This window comes from Schistocerca americana, chromosome 6, assembly GCF_021461395.2.
Source record: "Schistocerca americana isolate TAMUIC-IGC-003095 chromosome 6, iqSchAmer2.1, whole genome shotgun sequence".
Lineage (NCBI taxonomy): Eukaryota > Metazoa > Arthropoda > Insecta > Orthoptera > Acrididae > Schistocerca > Schistocerca americana.
Genome location: NC_060124.1, coordinates 348385816 through 348400719, shown reverse-complemented (window position 1 = coordinate 348400719; position 14904 = coordinate 348385816). Strand labels below are relative to the sequence as shown.

At 37.7% G+C, this 14904-nt stretch overlaps 1 long non-coding RNA gene across 2 annotated transcripts in view; it reads right to left on the bottom strand.

Moving 5' to 3' along the window:
• Positions 1-14562, bottom strand: part of LOC124619196 — a 55974-nt gene extending 41412 nt beyond the window's left edge. The window contains exon 1 of one of the 2 annotated variants that reach the window (XR_006980058.1): positions 14524-14562. This is a non-coding gene — a long non-coding RNA (uncharacterized LOC124619196). Of the gene's footprint in view, positions 1-3582; positions 3676-14523 lie in introns of those variants that run through there. The other variant, XR_006980057.1, reaches the window with a different exon arrangement.
• Positions 14563-14904: the final 342 nt, after the last annotated feature.

Genomic DNA, 14904 nt, shown 5'->3' with positions numbered 1-14904 from the left:
TTTGATAAGACTGACCACCTCGTCCAGCACACTAAAGGAAAGAAGAAGAAAAGGTGTGCACACAAGGACTGTAAATCTATTGTGAGAACAATGTGTTCAAAGTGTAATGTGGGATTGTGTATTGACTGTTTTATTCCATTTCATGTAAAATAATGCCGAGTTCAAGGTTTGATTTTTGATTATTAATTGTACTGTGTTAAGTATCAATTGTATGATGAAGACCGAATAATAAATTTGCACAAAACTTGTATATGTAATAAGAAATTTCAATAACCTACTTATTTTAGTTGAAATTGTAATCCATATAAATTTATGTAGTGAAAGCGCATAGCGTTGCCATGTGGCAACATCAAATATCTCACTAATGGCGGTAATGACTTTCGTTGAAACAACTCTGTTGTGTAATTTATGCCTTTTACAGACATAATAACGCAATTTTTTCAAAAAATCACAAAGAAATTAATTCCGGCACTAGTGGGTTAAGATACAATGCTACTTAAGACAGTGTAGATGGAAAACTATTTACTGTACTGTAGGGATGATGTCCAGACTGTGTGCTCCAGGATTTGCATTGTTAGCAGTGGTAGTGTTATGACTTGCTGTTGAGTGCCAGTACTTGTATGGTGACGTAGGATTGAAACACGAGCATCACTATGCATTATGGTTGCAGACAGTCAAGATGAGTCTGGATAAAGTGAGCAGAGCTTTTCACCTAAAGCTCTTTTATCATAACAACAGCAATAGAGCTGCCGCGAGTATCAAGGATTAAAGGAATATGAGGAGTCCCACTCTCACAATGGAGTTGATTTGGAAGTTCAAATTAACTCGTGATATGTGAATTGCTCGAGGGAAAGGCCAGTGACCAACTGCACCGCAAATTGTTGAAAAAGTTACCATTGCCATGGTTGAGAATGTTGGACACAATGTGTGTTCTTCAAGGAGTGCACCAGGTATGTCACAAACATACCATGGTAAGAGCAATTCCAAGAGTGGTTCCAGGCTGTCGTGGATGCAGATGGTCATCACATTGAGCAATGTTTGTAACCTGGAATGTAAGCATGATACACAATTAAACAAATATTACCTCCTCCCCTCCCCCAAGTGGAGATTAAACTGCGTTTCTTTCAATGATTTATTTGTCATTTCTCTTCCTTATGTCCTTACAAATGTTCCCATAATGTTTCATTGGATTACAGTTACTCTTTTTTTTATGGGCAGCCCTCTCAATTAGCAAAATTTTAATCACACCCACCCTTTACATATGAGATTAGTCTGTCTCAGACATCTCATGTGTGTCTAGTTGTTGTGAGATAGCTAAACGTGTTCTGTTTAATTGAGGCAGGAAGTTCATTTTGTAAACAGGCAGACATGATTTTTATGTATGATGACACAAATGGTAATAGATGTGAGGCTGCACAGTTGTTCTCAAAATATGATTTCAGAGAGAAAATAGTCAAGTCATCCAACCTTTGTTACAGTTTACATTTATGTTTCTGAGACACAATCCAGAGCCCCACAAATAGTGGATCAAGTTATACAACAAGATTTGCTTGTATACCTGACCAGAAAGAATACATTCTGGAGACTGTCTAAGTAGACACAAGTATACACACACAACACATCACCATAGTCTGGACTATATCTCATACCATATGCGGCGTGTGAAGGGTCTTTCTGTCTGCCAGTCTTAGACCCACTGTTTGTTGCAGAAGTCACCATACTGGTTTGTATATTCAGTCTTATTTACAGACAAGGCAACATTTGGAAGATACGAAATAACAAAATTTAACTATCTTTTCTTGTAGTCCAAAAAATTGGAGAATTAGAAAATACGATTTAACTTCATGGTATAGTGTAACAGTTTCAGATTGATTTATGAGGTGGAACTACAGATTTAGATTAAATACAGCATGCAGAGAGGCATTTAAACAACCATTCTTCCCGTGCTCCATACTTGTACGGAATGGGAAAAAGCCCCACTGACTGGTACAATGGGACTTACCCTCCGCAGTGGTTTGCAGAATATAGATGTAAACTGTCTGGTGGGCCCCTATATTAGACACACACACACACACACACACACAAATGGATGAATGAAGTAAGAAATGACATGGAACAACTCAACATCACACAGGAAACAATACAAAATAAAAGACTCCTTAGGAACCTGATCAGAAGAAACAAACCACAAGAGACACTACACAACAAACGAACACAATGGACCAAACAGAGATGACGAGAACACAGCCAGATGATGAAGGAACACTGGGCGAACAGGAAAAAGAGAAGCTGAAGAGAACACAGGACCTAAAGTGCCCCATGGCCCAAAGAACAGAAGCAGAAACACAGCACACAAATGAGAGAAGTTTGGGCAGAACATAAAGAGAAAACAACAGGGAAAAGGACATGAAGTTTAGTCTAAATGTGCTCTTCAAGGGCACACAAATAATAATAATAATAATAATTAATAATATTTGAGTATTTGTAATTACTTATTTTTGTATCAGTAATCCACACTCAAAGCTGTCACACACTATATACTACTGTTTGCTTGCATACAATCTCATTTGATCATGTTAATGGATACCTTGCATTATTTCTATGTCTTATACTTTTTTAATGTTGATTGGCATGATTAAAGTTGTACAGTTCTGTTGAAAACTACATCTTTCGCTTGGTGTTTTGTTGAAAGTTAGATGTTTATAAGAAGTATAACCCAGGTCCAACCTTTGTCTATTGGATGTAGTAAAGTTTCTGAAATCACACTGATACTGACAGGTACAAATGACTGGTAAGAGCATATGATTGCAACAAGTCTATCCTTGTGTCCCCAGAATGACATAATGGCATACTGCTGTTTAGCAATGCCGGAGCATTTGAGAATTTTTATACCTATTTCTGTATGATGAATGATATTGCAATCTTATCAAATTCCAAACTCGTTCAAACTTCACAAAAATTTTCACTTTTTTTTTTTTTAAGTCATTTTTTGCACAGAAAATGACATGTTCTATTTCCAACTGCTGCATTTTCCTCCATAGATGAATCATGGAAGATCACACCATGTTTTTCAGGTTTTTCCCATGTAATGTAGTCCGTGTAAATTTACGCAAATGCTTTGTCCTAAGTATCAGATGAAACCATCAGCTGAGCAGAAGAAAAGCAGGAGCAGTAATTAGCAGAGTTGCTTTTTTCCTCATAATATTCATAAACATGTTTAAGTTACTGTAGAAGCAATTCCCATAATTATCAGAATGAACAGATGAACACTACTCATACTTTGTTGTTAGCATACTTCACAGAAGTAGCTCACAAGAGGCTGCTTTCATATATATAACTTGTGTAATATGACTTGTCCCTGAAGGCTCTCCTTTATGATGGTATTTACAGAAAATTTTGTGTGAACGAGTGAGTGTTTATGCTGTGTTTGTGTAGCACCAGTATTCCGGAGTTCGTCACAGACTCCACACTCCAAGGTGTTGGGTCTGTCTTTTTTTCTTCAGCTCATTAACTGAAATAGAAACATTTGGCTTCTAAGCAATGTAACAACTGTGAAACTAAATTGTTTCTGATCATACTCACATATGTCATTCAGCAAAGTGAGTCCTAGATCTGTCAGTAGTGAGAACTGACTTGGTCACAAGACTAGATAAGTTATGCCCCATTTAAAATAGGGGTACTGTTATCTGGCAGTGGCAGCTTGCTGTAAATTAAATTAAATTTATTGTTTATGAGAAGGAGAAAACTTTGACAGTGAAAATAAAAAAGGCAACAAAATGTGCAAGCAAAATGTTAATGATGTGCAAATTATCACAGGAGTATCATATTGCTGAGATGACTGGAACTGAAGTTATTAACCCAAAGTGCACATATGAAATATATGAAGATGGTATCCATTCTTTGGGAGATGTCCAAAAGAACAGACACCATTGGTGATCATGTGGCTCTCGAAGAATGAAATTACAATGAAATCCAGACAATTAGCTGCTTACAGGTGTTGATAAATATCAACGGGGACAGTTGAAAATGCGTGCCCCAACTGGGACTCAAATCCGGGATCTCCTGCTTACATGGCAGACGCTCTGTCCAACTGAGCCATAGAGGACACAGAGGATAGTGCGACTGCAGGGACTGATCTCTGGTATGCTCCCAGTGAGACCCACACTTCCAACTTCTTGTCCACACACTACATTTGTAGTGCCCCTGCCCACTATACTCGTTACTCACAGCAGTCAATCTACCGAGTCTCGTAAGAGTTTGAGCAATGTGAGTGCATCCGCACTGAAGAAGATCATTGGCTGGTAAGCCTTTTCTATATGAAGATGGTATCTGCTCTTTTGGACATGTCCCAAAGAACAGATACCATCTCCATATAGATAAAGACTTACTGGCCAATGATCTTAATCCAAGGATTAAAGTGTCTAGTGGCAGGAAAAGACAGGTTAACATAATTCAGAAAACAGAAGTCAAGATCTGAAACTCCCTTATCATATCCTCCACTCCCATCAAAAAGTAAAATTCATGCATTATACTAAAAATTTCAAAGAATAAGGCAAAAACTATTTGGTAAATTATCAAACAAGACACGCACAACAAAAAAACAATCCCCAAATTAAACTGAGTCCCCAGAAAATAGCTCTACCAGACGTGGCGACACTTTCAAATCATTGGACACGAAATTCGATGATTACTTCCTCACAGTGGTTGTAAGCACTGCATCCAGCAGTGAATCACCAAATACAGATTTCAGATTTACTTGTGCAGATACTGCATGCAACACCAACAGACAATAGCTTCAAAATCACAATGTATGAGAAGATTACAGAATTTATCAGACTACTAAGAAGTAGCAATTCTGTTGATTATGTCAGTATTTCAGACAGAATATTAAAATCTTGTACTGATTTAATAGGATTATCTCTACCGGTGTCTGTGCAATCAATCAATGACAGTACATATTTCTTTCAAAACTTATCTAAAGCTGGAATCGGACATTTCCCTTGACCTATACACAGCATACAGTTCCACCCATCTGCTTTGGCCCATGATGTCTTCAATATGGCAGAAACACCTACTTCCAGCGTATAGAAAACGGTGTCAATGACGTCATGAGATACACATCCCAACAAATAGAAACAAAAACAAAAACGACACAAGAACGCTTCACTCCAACAATAAAATGAAATTACAGGACAACTGTGAGAAATAGGGGGTTTAGAAAGAGGGCAAGCTAAATATACAACAGTAAAAAACACCACACCATCCCAAAAAAATATTATAAAAAAAAATCTCAACTTACGACACTTCGCTCAATGTATTTATCTCAAACAAAGTCCACAATACCAAAAAAACCAACACCTGCAACTCTGAAAAGCAGAATCAGACATTTTCATTGACCTATGTAGCTTAAACACAGCCCCCAATCCCACTGGAAAAAAACCTTGGACCCCATATGCACCTTATCAATTAAAACACAACCAAAATAACATAAATATAAAACAGACATCATCTCACACACACACACACACACACACACACACACACACACACACACACACACACAAATTCTCCAAAAGTATGCACAACCTCGCAGTCATAAAAGAACCCAAACCCATCCGATACCACTCCTAAAAACAAAACTGACAAAAAAAAGGAACAAGCAAGAAAACAACCAAACTAGTCCTCTCCAAAATAACCTCTAAACAACCCCACAACCCGTAACCTGCCCCATCTATCTCACAAACAATACTCACAACCACACCTCCCACCCCCCCCCCCCCCCACCCCCCAAACATTCCAACCCCCTCAACTTGGACAATCCAACCCCCTCAACTCACCATCGCAGGCTGTACATCCTCCCCACAGCTCTTAAAAAAACACGAAAAATGCAAAAATTCTCAGGGACACCTTTATGCCAGCAGTACTCATCTATATAAGATTGCTGGTTGGAAGAGAGCCCTCTCCCCCCCCCCCCCCTGTAACAGATTTAATTGCCCCCCAAAATCCCTCTATGGTATTAGTGCAAGCCCCAGTGTCACAATCTTTAAACTGAATACTATGGTTAACTACTAAGTATTCATAGGCCCTCTTCCCCAAACCCTTGTATGACAAAAGTGCATCTGACATAACAGTACCACAGTATACTGAATATATTCCTGAATGAACCCCACAAACACAAGGCAATCAGGGTACCCACCTCACGAAATAACAGCCCCCCATACCCACAAACCAACCTGAGATCACCCTCCCCCCCCCCCCCCCATGCTTCCTGTTAACCAAATTGTGACTCATCAAATTCAACAATGGCCCCTAGCCCACCCAACTTCCCCCTATACTTCACATACACAGAATACACCTACCTCACAGGAGGGGGGGGGGGGGGGGGGGGGGGGCTAACAGTTCTACCCCTCACACCACCATGTCAGGCACACAAAACCTTAAAGAGGACCTACAACAAAAGTAGTACGTAAGCAAAACAATCTCCCTTATGGCCAACATAGATTTCTCGAACCAGGTACTATGCCATATTGAATGCCAGATGATGTCACGCTGACAACACCACATACATAGGTCCATGGTCCGAGACACCAGACGTCTTGTCAGCTTCATGCACTGCCACAGGCATGGCACGTAAAACATTCTGCTTTTAGCCCAAAAAGTTGCAGAAACTGTATTATCAACATAGTCTGCTATTAATCCATAAACTGCAGAAACTTTATTATCGACAACAAATCGTCACCCATAAAACACGTAACGAAAAGCTGGTAAACTTATGCGTCCTGTCCAACTCTTAACAAAAAACAATAAAAAAAATATTAAATTTAATCTTGCGCGACAAACACTAAACTAATCAAAAATTACCAAATGCATAAACCAAAGGAAAAAAATCATCAAAACTCACTGAAAACAAAGCAAACACTTCAAATCCACGTAACAGCACTGACTACCCACACTCTAATAAACCCACATTAGTTACCACATTCATAAACAAGACTGGAATGAACCCAGTACCATATGTTAAACTCCACACATCAACATCCACCACCAGAGTATGCCATCAAATACAACAACACATTATACACAAACACGAAACTAACTCAAAAGCACCATGCCATAGCGACATCACACACTACAACAATGTTATGTCATGGGTCAAAGCAGATGAGTGGAGTCGGAAGACCCCCAGCTATCTACAAAATTGGAAACAAGCAAACCACCACTAATTACAGACCTACATCACCCTTTCCAGTCTTTTGGAAGAAAGTGGCCTACAAAAGAATACTGACTCTTCGAACTGAGCAGAACTTGTTAGAAAACAATACAAGTTCTACAAATGAAAGGCTAGCAGCACTAAACAAGAAAAAATTGCTACTGAATTATTCTTTGATGCTGCAAAAGCCTTAGATTCTGTGGATCACAAAATTCTACTTAGAAAACTAAAGTTTATTGCATTTATGACATTCTCGTGCATGGGTGGTATCTTATCTGCACAACAGAAAATTGGAAGCGTCCCATGAAAATAACCTCAGAAAGGGGGAACACAATAAGTGGAGTGCCTCAGGTATTAGTACCAGACCCACTCCTGTTTCTCGTACACATAAGTAATTGTCCAATGACTTTAAATGGCAGTTCAAGAACTAATATTTACTGATGCCACAAGTATGCCAATCAAGAGTCCAAACTCAGTCCTAGGAGACACAGCTCAAATGATAGCTGAATGGGCCTACAAATGACAACTTGCAGCACAAATCTTAATCTCACAAAGACTCATATTATGTTGTTTCAAACAAGAAACCTGTTAGCAGCAGAAGTAGACATTAATAGTCTTACACTAAATGAAGCCCAGTGTGTAATGATAAACTAGTCGATAAGCTCAGTTCAACATGGCATGCCCTTAGAAGGATCTTTCACTGTGTTGACCTGAAGACAAGGGTGGTTGTTGTTGTGGTCTTCAGTCCTGAGACTGGTTTGATGCAGCTCTCCATGCTACTCTATCTTGTGCAAGTTTCTTCATCTCCCAGTACCTACTGCAGCCTACATCCTTCTGAATCTGCTTAGTGTATTCATGTCTTGGTCTCCCTCTACGATTTTTACCCTCCACGCTGCCCTCCAATGCTAAATTTGTGATCCCTTGATGCCTCAGAACATGTCCTACCAACCGATCCCTTCTTCTAGTCAAGTTGTGCCACAAACTCCTCTTCTCCCCAATTCTGTTCAATACCTCCTCATTAGTTAAGTGATCTACCCATCTAATCTTCAGCATTCTTCTGTAGCACCACATTTCGAAAGCTTGTATTCTCTTCTTGTCCAAACTATTTATCGTCCATGCTTCACTTCCATACATGGCTACACTCCATACAAATTCTTTCAGAAACGACTTCCTGACACTTAAATCAATACTCGATGTTAACTAATTTCTCTTCTTCAGAAACACTTTCCTTGCCATTGCCAGTCTACATTTTATATCCTCTCTACTTTGACCATCATCAGTTATTTTGCTCCTCAAATAGCAAAACTCCTTTACTACTTTAAGTGTCTCATTTCCTAGTCTAATTCCCTCAGCATCACCCGGCTTAATTTGACTACATTCCGTTATCCTCGTTTTGCTTTTGTTGATGTTCATCTTATACCCTCCTTTCAAGATACTGTCCATTCCGTTCAACTGCTCTTCCAAGTCCTTTGCTGTCTCTGACAGAATTACAACGTCATCGGCGAACCTCAAAGTTTTTATTTCTTCTCCACGGATTTTAATACCTACTCCGAACTTTTCTTTTGTTTCCTTTACTGCTTGCTCAATATACAGATTGAATAACATCGGGGAGAGGCTGCAACCCCGTCTCACTCCCTTCCCAACCACTGCTTCCCTTTCGTGTCCCTCAACTCTTATAACTGCCATCTGGTTTCTGTACAAAGACAAGGGTGTTTGGGGGTTATTTTGCATATTTTTTCTCACTTTTGTCTTACGGAATTGTATTCTGGGACAATTCTCCTATACAGTGATGATAAAAATCAGTTTCAACTGAAATGTCACAATAAAAGACAAAAATAGTCTTCATGTAGACTTTGCCTCCTTGTCCAAGGTTCAAGGATGGAGTTATGTACTTTTTTTCTCACTTTTCTCTTACGGAATTGTATTCTGGGACAATTCTCCTATACAGTGATGATAAAAATCAGTTTCAACTGAAATGTCACAATAAAAGACAAAAATAGTTTTCATGTAGACTTTGCCTCCCTGTCCAAGGTTCAAGGATGGAGTTATGTACTTTGGTGGTAAGATATTCAACAAGCTCCCATCTAACATAATGCAAGAAATAGGAAATAACTACTAATTCAAATGAAAATTACAAACAGGCTGCTATATATCTGTACAAATTATTTGAATATCCAGGGAGTGAGAAGTTGTTCTACCTACATGGCAAGTAGCAGTGTTCATAATACAGGCATATGACAAGTAATGTATTACAAATGGGATTCAGCATGTATAAATGTAAAAAACATTTGCTTTGAAAAGTATTGCTGTAATCAAGAAAATACTAGGCTTATAATAGTATGTGAACAGCAGCTGAATAGTAAAATTGACAGAACAGCAACTTTTGTCATGGTATTATGTAATTTACTCTACTAAATTTAGATGACATAAGTAATATCGTGATAGTTTGTTATTACTGTGGTGTGCAGATAAAGTACTTAGGATATCTTTGTCTTATGTTAATGTGTACCATATGCCTGAAGATTCTCCTGGATGTGATCTTCTGAACTCTATGAATGAATAAACGAATAGCGACATTTAATTTTCAGTAAATTTAACATGAAACTTACACTAGCATCCACGGAAATTTATCCAGGAGAGGGCAATACTCTAAAATTGTCATTTTTTCTATGTAAATGAGTTGTTCAGTTTCGAGATGTGTTACGCTGCAATAACTAAATTTTATAGGTGACACAAAAAAATTATTACATCACAGAGAACTGTTGATTATCCTCTCATTCTCACAAGTATATGATAATTCTGTAATGAAAGAAATTCTGGACTCCGGGTTCATTGAGGGGGAGGGGGGAAGAGGAAAGTTCCCCCTACGCCCCTCCTTGCGTACGCCTGTAGAAATTTACATCATTAACATTCTGCAACACTGCTTTGTCACATACAGGTACTAATTTTGCAACTGTAAACCAGAAATTTGAAACTTGCCCTGACTGAGCGGTCTTACCCTATTTTAGGTCTCGTACACCACCGAATTTCGACAGCGCCAAAAATAAAATAAAAAAAGAATACTAGCACTGAACAACTGGACACTATACATGGTCGGCTATTACACTATGCTTCATATGAGAACTGTTTTAATGGATGGTAGGTAAATTGTTTCTGTCTGGTTATCGACGATAGTACCTCCTCTATGAAGGTCCAACAGTAAAGGGCTTTAGTATGAGATAGTTGGCAACTAAAGCTACATGAAAATTCAGTCCATTATCCGATCCCAAGCCCCAAGCCAAGTCCTCTACATTTGAGAAAAATTATACTCTGTATGAAATTCATTTTTAAAATGTACCAGAATTCGTTATCATGTTTGAACGAGAGGACATTGTTTCTAAAAACGACAAATGAGATTTGTATGAAAATATGAGACATAAGAATTAAATGTGGTTTATTTAGACAAAACATGGATTTTAGATATTCTTATTTGACTAAATGCTGGAAAAATGATAGTGGCCGAGGCGTTTTATCAGACAAAAGTGCCTTTCTACTGTAAATGTTGTTAGTACGGCGCACTGACATAGTGTTATGTTATGTTATGTGTTATGTGGTTTATTCATCTCATTACATACAATTTTCAAATCATTTGATTTGATGTACAGGAGACATGTCAAGGTTTACAAAAGAAACTTTTTTCACTTTTTTTAAGAGAAATACAAAAGTTTACATTATATTTTACATTTCTAAGTTACAGCTACACATGTACATAAAATAATAAATGTATTACAATCCCTGTGTTCAGATTGTGAAGCTGTCCTCAATGAATTCATCGACAGAATAATAACACTTTTCCACCAGGAGAATAAAGAGCAATCTTTTCAGTGAACCAGTCTCCATTTTAAATATATTACTGCCTTTTATTTTATTGAAAATTTTTAACCCCATATACTCTGGCGTTTGGGCATAAAGTTTTAAACGATGTGTTGGAAGTTTGAAGTTATCTCTGTGGCGAGTGCTGTAGTTGTGGTCAAAATGGAAATTGTCTAGTGTATGTTGATTTCTATATAGGAACACCACCATCTCATATATGTAAAGTGAGGGGATAGATAGTACTTTTAAATTTTTTAACAGTGGTCGACAGGATTCCCGTTTTTTTGCAACACACATGTTTCTAATTACTTTCTTTTGCAATACTAGGAGCCTAGTGACATTTGCTGAATTTCCCCAGAAGATTATGCCATAACAAATAATTGACTCAAAGTAGCAGTGATAAACTATCTTTCTGGTATCCATGTTTGTGGCACCTGACACAATACACATTGCAAATGCTAAGTTGTTCAGTTTATTTGCTAAGTAATCTATGTGTACCTTCCAATTTAAATTTTTGTCAAGATTTAGGCCTAAGAACTTCACGTGGTTTGCTTCTGTGATATCCTGATCATTGCTTGTTATCTTTATTTCACTCCTTTCTACTGATTTAGCTTCAAATTGCATCATTTTGGTTTTAGTTACATTTAGTTTTAGTCCATTTTGATAGAACCAAGATTCAAGTTTTTCTAAAATATTTTTGGCTTTTTCTGGAATATTTTCAGATACCTCATTTTCAATTAGAACTGATGTATCATCAGCAAATAAGACTGAATGAACATCAATAGCAAGTGGTAGGTCATTTACGTAAAAAAGAAACAGATAGGGACCCAATATCGAACCTTGTGGGACTCCTTGGGAACTGTTTTCCAGTCTGATGAATAATTGGTTCCATTTGAAGTTAAAATTACTCTTTGTTTCCTACCTGACAGGTAAGAGCTAAACCATTTTAAAGCAGTGTCTCTGATTCCATACATCTGTAATTTGTGGAGGAGTAATGCATGGTTCACTGAATCAAAAGCTTTAGTCAGATCACAGAATATACCTGTGACCTTTCTACCTTTATCTAACGTGGAGCATATTTTTTGGATAAACTCATTTATAGCATTCGCAGTGCTTTTACCCTGTTGGAATCCGAACAGGTTTTTAAAAATTATATCATTTACAGTAAGAAAGTTATTAATTTGTTTTGCTACAATCTTTTCAAACACTGTAGAGAAGACCGGCAAGAGAGAGATAGGGCGGTAATTCCCCATATCTTCTGTCGATCCTTTCTTGAATAGAGGTTTGATCTCACCATATTTCAATACCTCTGGAAAGCATCCCTGTTCATAAGATTGATTTATAATAGTTGACAGTGGTTGGGAAATAATATCGTACACATACTTGATTACAGATGTTGTTATTTCATCCCACCCATGTGAGGTTTTGTTTTTTAGAGACAATATTTCCTTTTCCACATCCCTTTGGGTTATTTTTTCAAATTGTTTAAAAGATGTGTTCTGGCTGTTTTCCAAATTTGTGATGCCCTGATAGAATGTCATATCCACATCCGATCTTACTACGTTTAGGAAGAATTCATTGAAACAACTTGACATCTGAACAGGGTTTACTATAATTTCATTTTCATGTCTAATTTTCAAAATCTCATGAATTTTTACTTTGGCTCCTAGTTCAGACTGAACAACTGACCACAGTGCTTTTGTCTTATTTCTGTGTTCTCGTATGAATTTATTATTTGCCATTTTTTTAGCTGCCGCTACAACTTTCCTAAATACAGCTTTATACTGTTTGACATAAATAACAAAATCTGGATTTCTGTTTGATTTTAACTCATTGTGGAGCTCTCTCTTTCTGGTACTGGAGATCTTTATTCCTGTTGTAATCCATTTGAGTTTACCATTAACCTTCTTTTGCTTATATCTACGAGGAAATGATTCATTAAATACCTCTATGAAACAATTTAAGAATTTTTCATAGTTTATCGAGCTTGAACTATTGTAGTCTACAGGCCAGCTTATTATACTTAATTTACTGCGGAATAAATCCATTTTACTTTTACTGAGATCCCTTTTTATACACACTTCTGGAGGCTTTAGGTTATTTGCTTTTGGGAGCTCAATAAACAGAGCTGAGTGATCTGAAATACCCAAGTCTAAGCAGTATTTGTGCTTATTTCCACTGTCAAATATGTAGTTAGTAATAATATTATCAATGCAGGTCACTGATCTGCTGTTTTCCCTAGTGCCTTCAGAAAAATTTAGCTTGAAACCAGATTTCTGAATTAAGTCACTAAATTTTGTGGAATCATTGCTTTCAACGAAGACATTTAAGTTGAAGTCTGCTGATATAACAACTTTTTTCTTATTTTCTTTCTAGAGTTTTTCCAGGAGGCATTCGAATTTGGTTAAAAACACTTTTGTTACCGCACATCCAGGAATTCTGTAGATTGCTATAACCAATGTATTCAGATCACTCAGCTCTACAGAGCAACTTTCAAACACACTCTCTTCATTTAAATAATTAAAACTATCTCTTACTGTATAACTTATGGAAGAATTGACAAGAATGCAGGAGCCTCCACGAGATTTGTTTATTCTACAAAAGCTAGCAGCTACCTTAAAATTATTAATACTATTTAGTGCTTTTATACTATCTTCTGTTAACCAGTGTTCATTTAGGCAGATTATTTTAATATTTACGGATTCTGAAAGCAGTATTTTTAGTTCGTCGATTTTTGAGAATTTACACAAACTAAGTTGACAAACGGCGTGGTGGCTTATGAGTTCGAAGTGAAGGCATTTCCCATTTACGGTCGCTCCCATCAGCCACCGCTGATTGTCAATTTTAAGTTTGTACGAATAATTCATCTTACTGCCCGTCCTTGTGAACGCCTAAATATGTGGCCATAGTTTTGCAACCATATATCGATTCTAATTCCTAGCGCGTTAATCACGATTTTTAGGTACCAGTAGCCTTCTGAACGGCGTAGTTCTACGCTTCTGTCATACCTGCGCGATTCAGAAGTGATTACTTTGTCAAACAAGCGTTATTACATCCTCACTCGAGTTATTGTCAATAGTGAACAAACGTGTTATTTGCATATGCAGGTATCAACGGCAAAACCATTATCAAGTCTAATCACTAACAATACGACGAGTCGCAGGTATATTTTATCGACTACGGTGCGATAGTAGCTTTAACATAAACAGCGTTCGCCTTCAGGAAGACAGTATGCAGCAAATGAGAGAGTGTGGAGATTGCGCTACACCATTATGTAAGTGTTCTTTCCACTTTAATTACTCTTCCTGATAATTAGATGAAGTGTGTTTTTACATACTGGTAGAGATTACCGTTTATAAACACACGACAGATTACTCGTTGTGTTTGTTTATCCGCAGGCACTGTGTAGCTTTTCCGATATGCAAAAGGCATACTGTTGTCAAGAAATCAAAATGGCCCACCTTGGTGTGGTGATGAAGCTTTAACCGCAAACGGATTAGTCGGTAGCACGAGATCTATCAGTCGAGCCGTGTGGTAGCCAATCAGAACATGATTGATTACAGTATGAGCTCTAGTCACGTGGTCTCGCTTGGAGACGGCAGATTAAAAACCCATCAACAAAGCATCCGATAACAAGCGAAGCTCTGGCATCGGCAGCACAACGCCGTAATCAATGGCAGGTGCCGTTCGGTTAACTGTCTGCATCCGATATCTGCGTTTTCTTGACTTTCCTCAATATTTTAGCATTGGAAAAGATTAAGAGTCGTTCCAGCATGGGCATCAACAGAATTTATGAGGGGGGAGGGGCGGCAAGACTGTAAAATTGTCATTTTTTTTAAATA